The sequence below is a fragment of the Theobroma cacao genome, chromosome 7 (assembly GCF_053813885.1).
Source record: "Theobroma cacao isolate CCN51 chromosome 7, ASM5381388v1, whole genome shotgun sequence".
In the NCBI taxonomy this organism is placed as follows: Eukaryota; Viridiplantae; Streptophyta; class Magnoliopsida; order Malvales; family Malvaceae; genus Theobroma; species Theobroma cacao.
The window spans coordinates 33,299,094-33,307,338 of NC_142645.1; the positions used below are offsets into that span (position 1 = coordinate 33,299,094).

The 8,245-nt window shown below is 35.3% G+C and overlaps 1 non-coding gene across 1 annotated transcript; it reads right to left on the reverse strand.

The window, feature by feature from the left end:
* Positions 1–1,923: 1,923 nt before the first annotated feature.
* Positions 1,924–2,030, reverse strand: LOC148761815 (small nucleolar RNA R71). Its single transcript, XR_016027769.1, has one exon. It is a non-coding gene; the product is annotated as a small nucleolar RNA R71 (small nucleolar RNA).
* Between the last annotated feature and the right edge of the window lie 6,215 nt (positions 2,031–8,245).

Here is an 8,245-nt window from a genome sequence, read left to right on the forward strand (position 1 = left end):
TTTACTATTTCACCTAGATCAGCCTTGAAGTAGGGGAAAATTGCATTGCAAGATGAGGTACTATAGTAGACTGCACCAAGGAAGCATAAGAGTAGGCAGCACCGCGGCCATGAAGAACTCAAGGCCTCTACGCCCAAAGGAGCGACAATGCTCCCATAGAACAACCTGAGAACTCAATACTGTAGCACCCAAGGAGGAGTGCTACGACATAGGACTGAAAGCAAGCAAAATATATATAAGTCATGCGAGCAAAGCCGAGGCGCTCTAACCTGGATTAGTGAATTGTAGCCAATTGGGAAATGATTTTTTAGGGTTTGTTGTTGGCTATAAATAGGTCTTTTTCAGTAGCTAAGAGAAGAGGTTCGAAGAGGCAATAAGTGACAATTTTTAAGAAAAAAGAAAAGGCTTTTTAACGAGAAAAACAAGATGAAATTGAAGGGATCGAGGATCAAGAATTGACAGAAGATTTTGTTTTTCTTTACTCTTCATTTCTTTCTTATTATTTTGCTGTAGCAATGATCTTTTCTCTCGATTTAATTATTCTGCTCTAAATAAAATGATGAACTAATTTTGCTTTCTAGGATTATGGGATGTTTCATTATGTAGTTTGATTATTTGATTTTTTTTTCTTGCTTAGTGTTAATGGAAATCACATGGTTTATACAATTTTGCACTTAACACTTTTTACTGCCTACTCACCAATTGAAATGTAATGGGTCTCTAATTGAAACTTAACAGAGGGAGTTTAGAATAAACCATAGTTTTAAATAGCCTTTGTTTGATTCACTTCGAAGTTAGGTGATAGTTTCGTGTTTAGGATAGACATATACTCAAATACCTTAGCCAGGCATATCAGAACACGAACTTGATGAACTTTTTTTAATTAATATGCATAGATATATGGGATTAATTTAGAAAAGGTAAGTGTGCATGATCTCAACAGATGGCATGTACATAATTTGCATTCTAGGTTAGCCATGTACTTCATTAATCTAAGTTAAGGAAATGATTCAAATCAGACAAAGTTTTGAAAGGCACCATAATCCTAGGTTTTGGGTAAATATTTCTTTTAGTAACTTTTTGTGCTTCGTTAATTATTTAATTAATTAATATTTTTAATTTAATTATTCCTTGGAAATCAAGTGCTTGGATAAGATTATTATGTTACAAGTTTAGTAATCAGTAAGAATAGGTACAAATCTCTATGGGAAATGATACACGACTTACTTTATATTACTTGTACAGCCACGTGTACTTGTGTGTATTAATTTGACCAACAAGTTTTTGGCACCATTATTGGGGAATTGTTATCCTATTTATATTTACTGATATTAAATTAAACAAATTGGCTTAGACCAAGTCTTTCTTTCCTTTATGTTTTCTAGTACGCTCGACATTGTTTACGTAGAGCACAAAACTTAAAGACTATCTCGTATGACCTAGAGATCAAGCGGACATTTTGACAACTAAGATGAGAAAGTCAACAAGATTCTAATTCTTCTAGTACAATGGATGAACAACCAAAAGAATAGCAAGTCCAAGATAGGGTAGTTGAAACTGTTCGTTAAGGGCCTATGTTGTCCCTTTAATACAAGGTATCCCATCAAGCATCAGAAGGCCAACCATTCAAGCAAATAATTTCAAGATCAAGCCCGCCAAATCACTATGATCCAAATATCAATCTAGTTTAGGGGCCTTCCAAATGACGATCCAAATTCTCATATATCTAATTTCCTAGAGATATGTGACACATTCAAGCACAACAAGGTCACAAATGATGCCATTTGACTGATATTATTTACATTTCTGTTGAAGGATAGGGAAAAGGTTTGGTTGAATTCTTTACCCACAAGCTCAATCACAGCATGGGATGACCTTGCCTAGAAGTTTCTTTCGAAACACTTCCCTTTAGCGAAAACAACCATGATGAGAAACGATATCACTTCGTTCATATAGTTTGATGGTGAGACATTATATGAAGCTTGGGATAGATATAAGGATTTACTTAAGCGTTGCTCACATCATGGTTTACCAAAGTAGCTTCAAGTTCAATCATTTTATAATAAATTGTGTAGCCAAGTTCGAGATACAATTGATGCAACTATAGGAGGGCTTTTATGGGAAAGACCATCGACGAAGCATATGACCTGTTGGAAGAGATGGCATCAAACAATTATCTGTGAGACCTCGACCCCTATATGCCCGTAACTAGGTGTAGACATGATATCCCGAGCTAGGGGTAATTTCATCATTTTCTTAGTGAGCCTTTACAAGTAAGCTTTTAAACAATATTAAGGCCAAAGTAGGCCTAAGGCATAAATGAATGATGAAAATAAGGGTAAAATGATGAAGGAAATAAAAATAATAATGATTTCCAAAGTATGGGTAAAATGGTCATTTTTCATCTCAAGTCAAAATTTTTAAGTTTTCGTAAACCCGAGCATTTCTAGACCATTGTGGACTTTGTTTTAGTGTCAAAAAAGTAAAAAGATAGCACAAAGGATTGGAGGAGAACAAGCTAACTTGTTAAGGGCATTTTCGTAATTTAAGTGGAGTTGGATAAGCTTGAGCTATAAATATCATCTTCCAGCAGCTTCTTCTCACATTTCCAGTAGCTTCTTCTTCTTCTTCCTTCTTTCCTTTCAAGTTTCTTCATCCTCCATGGGAGTTCACTTCAAGCTTCCATAACTCTCTCAAGCTAGCTCCACTTTTCATGCTTTTGTGCACCCTTTCAAGAACCTTTGTGCTCTTTCACTCTCTCACTTTAAAACCCTTGAAAAGTCTTACTTCCATATTCTCTCTCACTAGCCACATATAAATATCACAGGTCATGGCCCCCGCTATGCCTAACTGCTCGTCAGTGACCCAAATGTTCTTAAGCTAGAGCTCACTAGTGCACGAGGGTCACACTTAACCGAAGTGACAGTCGGCTTATTCTCGATGCACTTGGTTTGTCAAAACCATTTTCAAAAGATCAAATCGAGGTTTCCAAGTCTTTTGCTTCAAACCATTTGAAAACAAGGTTAAATAATCTTTCAAAATTCTGTTCACCTAAAAAGGCATGGTGTATTCTCTTATACAAAGATTGGACTAAAACAGGTGCTCAAAACTTGCATTTTAAATCATTTAACAATTTCATTTAAACTATGCATATCACATAAAAATACAAGGCATAGATTTTGAATGCAAAATAGTATAAAAGGCTTGTTTCTCAATTTCTAAAACACTTTACATATATAGCTCATCTGTAAATATATCCAAAACAATTTTCAAAACAACTTGCATCCACAATTTCCTACGAGTTCTACTAGCTCATGCTTTCCACGATAACAGTGTATAAATCATTGTAAATCCATTTAGAAATCACCCGTCGAGGCTAACAGCTCATGCTTTCCACAATTGCATTTAATGAAATTTGGCAACATTTATAAAACGTATAACATTATATAGCTATGGAAATTTTGAAATAGACACCCCCACTCACCTTACAATAGCGGGACACTTCGTCGTTATTGATTCGGGTGAGTATCTCTCTATTCTACTTGTCGGTCACTCATTACCTCACCTAATACGCCACCACGGTAACTTTCCTAGAAACCAATTCAACTCAATACATTTAGTGTATATCATTTCCACTTCTCTTTCTCATTCAATCATGAATTCTCATTCTACTAACTTGGATCTTGACACGTTTTTACTAAGGTTCTTCATATCCTTTGCTTGCGTAATTCTTTAGATTATAAGTATCGGCAACTTGTTTATAATGTTAGCACACATATTGATCCTTTCCAATGGTATCTATCAAGTTCAACTATCAATTTCACACAAATAAACTCGCATATTCCAGCAATTATAAATCTAATTTCATCAAGCATTTCCTAAGTTTACATGTGCCACAATTTACATTCATATGCTGCCCATACTTGCACAATTTTTTCCTCACAATATTCAACTAACCATAGGCTTTTAAAAATAGTGTTAAGCTTACCACTTTCCTTTTCCACTTTGAGTCCATTATGTACCCACAGGTTTATTGGCTTGTATGTCACCAATTTTTTCTCCAATCAAGCCAATATTTGCTGCCACAAAACATTTCTCTTAGTCACTAACTCATTTTCAAAGATTACTCAAGCTAAAAACAAGAATCCTTACCTTTCCTTGCTTGAATCACCAAAACCAAGCTTTTTCTTCCTTTCTCTCTTTTTCTTTCTCCTTTTTTTCTTTCCTTTCTCCTTTCTTCCAACTGATCTCATTTATTTTCTTTCCACGAGTACGATTTTCCATGCAAAGCAAAGCCATTTTTCTTTTAAAATGCATGGTGGCAAGGTGAAACAGTGTGGGAGCATGAAAATGGCGTTGAGAGCATGGAAGGGAAGAAGAAAATATCTTTTGCCTGGAGATAAGAACCAGCCATGGGATAAGGATGAAGAGTTGGAAGCTTTGACCAAACTAATGGTAAAATTACCATTTTGCCCTCCAAGGTTTTCACCCTTTTTAATTGTATCCTCCCATAATCTTTTAATTCTAATTTCTTTCCATTTTTCTTCCTTAACACTTGTATCAATAAAATATCAACTTTATGCTTCAACACAATATCACTGCAATATTTAAATATGTACTTACCAGTGCTAGCTTTATTTAATAAAGACATGCGAGCCCCATTAATGTCATTTTTCTCTGAAATTTCCTTGTTCTTCTTCTCCCCCACTTAAATTGACCATATACTCCTTCTTCATGGAAAATTTTGACACTGAATAAAATACTAATATTGTAAATTATTGTATTAATAAAATATTATTTTATTTCAAAATTTTTCACTTGTCTCTTTGTTACCCAAAATGTCTTATTATGCCCCGATTCACTTCTAAATCACTTTTTATATTGTTAATTCATCCTCGATAAAAATATTATTATTTAATTGTTATTGCTTCGCATGCACAATATTTTACTCTAGAATATTCCCTCCACCCTTCATCACTCTTAAACACTCTAATTAACCTCAATTAGTATCTGATAAGTTCTATTAGTGAACATAGTAAAATACGGGGTGTTACATCTTTCTTAGACATGGCGTGTTTAACAGACGCACCTCCAAACCCATACGCAACCAAGCTTTAATTACTTAGACATTTATAAATCATAGGAATAGGTAGGTTTCTAATGAATTAGAGGCCTATGTAGCCTCTCGTCCTTGACTTGTGTTGTGCACCCATAATCGAAGGACAAGACTCTACACGAACTCCAACAACTCCGCTGATAGACACAAGAATCCCTAGGACTCAACTAAACTTAGAGCTTTGATACCAACTTTGTCATAACCCAATTCTCGAGCCATGACCGACGCAAGGGCCCAATAAGGATAGCCCACCGAGCCCAAGGAAGCCTTTCTTTCTTTAAGATCTAAAACTCATAATTTCTAATAAATATTCTTTCGAAATTTAAACTGTGAGAACCAAGTATATATATATAACGTTCCTAAATTAGGGTTATCATTCGTCAACCCTAAACGACATGGCTAATCAAATCAAATGTACAAAGTGCACAACAATCTCATAATTTACATTTAAATAACTATATACACATGCAAGAGACCTTGACTATTAGCAAAGTGACTCTGGGCTTGGGTACTATTACTGGATTCCATGGTACCTACCAAATGGTGAATACAAATGAACTCTTCGACCTAGGTCCCAACTACCTCCAAATTTGAAAAACGTGAAGTTGAAAAGAGTGAGTATAAACCCGGTCAGTGAACATAGGAAGAGAACAAGCAAACGATGAGGAAAGTTTAGAAATCATGATGCACTTATGTTAAAATAATGAAATTTAGTTTAATTCCTCGTAAAACCCCTCAATTCGACCTTTGATTATTTAATCCCTTAGTGTTGAAAGATCCATAATCCATAATGAAATCAAAAAGTGAAAACAACAGTAAATATTCAAGCAAGACAGAGAGTTTTTCGTTGCATTGAAAATCAATTTGGAAACAATTAACAATTTCAACATTCAACATTCATTGCAATCACATAATATTTTCTCTAACATTTCTACGATATGTGTAAACATGTATACAACCATCGACTCATCAGCTCATGTGCACGCCCACACCGCATATAGCTAGAATCATCATCCACCAATCATCAGCTCATGTGTACTCCCACACCGTACATAGCTAGAATCACCCGTCATCACCGGCATGTGCACTCCCACACCGCACACGTGCAGTTACAATTATCACACAATATTATCATTCAAAGCATAACATATATATCATCAGAATATAGGAACACATGGGTTCATCACGTTACACATTTTACAACATAAAACGTTTCATCAAGGTCTTGTTCCTAGGCATGACTTAAAGAAAAAAATAAAATAAAATCGTTCAAGTGCTTTATCCCAACACATATGTATTTCCAAAAAAATATTTAATGCAAGTTCACTGATCTTAACTGTGAGACCTCGACCTCTATATGCCTGTAACTAGGTGTAGATGCGATAACCCGGGCCAGGCGTAATTTTTTCATTTCCTTAGTGAGCCCCTAACGGTAAGCTTTTAAACAATATTAAGGCCTAAGTAGGCCTAAGGCATAAATGAATGATGAAAATAAGGGTAAAATGATGAAAAAAATAAAAATAATGATGATTTCCAAATTAGGGGCAAAATGGTCATTTTTCATATTGGGTCAAAATTTTTAAGTTTTCATGAACCTGAGCATTTCTAAACCATTGTGAACTTTGTTTTAGTGTCAAAAGAGTAAAAAGATAGCACAAAGGATTGAAGGAGAACAAGCTAACTTGTTAAGGGCATTTTGGCAATTTAAGTGGAGTTGGATAAGCTTAAGCTATAAATATCATCTTCTAGCAGCTTCTTCTCACATTTCCAGTAGTTTCTTCTTCTTTTTCCTTCTTTCCTCTCACGTTTCTTCATCCTCCATGGGCGTTCTTTTCAAGCTTCCATAACTCTCTCAAGCTAGCTCCACTTTTCATGTTTTTGTGCACCCTTTCATAAAACCTTTATTCTCTTTCACTCTCTCACTTTAAAACCCTTGAAAAGTCTTACTTCCATATTCTCTCTCACTAGCTAGGTGTTTTAGAGAGAGAAAGAGGGAGTTTCTATAATAGCTTGAAAATTATTGGAAAGAATTTCAAATTTACAAAGCTACCAAGGTGAGTAGTGAATTAAAATTATTTTTAGTTGTTGATAATGTCTAGTAATTTGATTTGTGAGTGTTTTATTGTTGAGATTGTTTAATCATTTTTAATGTGATTAGAGTAGTGCAAATAATAGCCATTTAATGGTAGTTGGAAGCTAGTAGGAATGACTAGTAGAACTCAATTTAGAAAATAGCTTTGGAATAGTATTAATGCCAAGTTGGGTTGATGGTGATGATGCTAATGTGCTGATAGGTTCCAACGAAGCCCCACCACCCTATTTGGACCATTAGAGGAAGTTGGAGTTGAGTAAAGATTTAACGAATACCGATGACTGAACTTGCATTTCAAAATTCTTTGGGAAATGTAAATGCATTTGGATGAAACATTTGAATGGGTTTATCCAACCTTTCTTTAAAAATGTGTGCTGGGGAACAAGCCCTTGATAAAATGTTTTGATGTTGTGAAAATGTGAAATGTGTAAAAGGATGAATCCAAGTGCTCTTATATTATGTTTATATGTATATTATGCATTGGATGTTCATTTTTGTGTGATAAAGATGACCCAACTATGTGCGTGTGGAAGTGCACATGAGCTGATGATGACCCAGCTATGTGCGGTGTGGGAGTGCACATGAGCTGATGATGACCTAGCTACGTGCGAGTAGGTAGTGCACATGAGCGGAGTGTGGCAAGATGGTTTGCTTGATGATGTATGTATATATATAAATATGTGTGCTATATAAAGTTCATGAGCATGGTATATGGTTGTAATACATGTGAAATCTTGCATGTTGAACCTTAGAAATTATTAAGTGTTTCGAGTTGATTTTGTCATTTCAGCAAAATGCCCTTTCTTTGAGATGATGAAAATTTTTCCTTTGTGCCCTGTTTCTCACTGCAGCGAGAATCATTCTCATTGTAGCGAAAAACTCTCGAGTTTTGGGGGTTACACTGGACTAGTTCTCGCTGCAGCGAGAATGTATTCTTGCTGCGGCGAGAAAGTTGCCGATGCTCCTCACTATACGGAGAAACTTTTTGTTTTGCCTCCTGAATCTCGCTGCATTCAATAGCTAAACTTTCGCCAAGT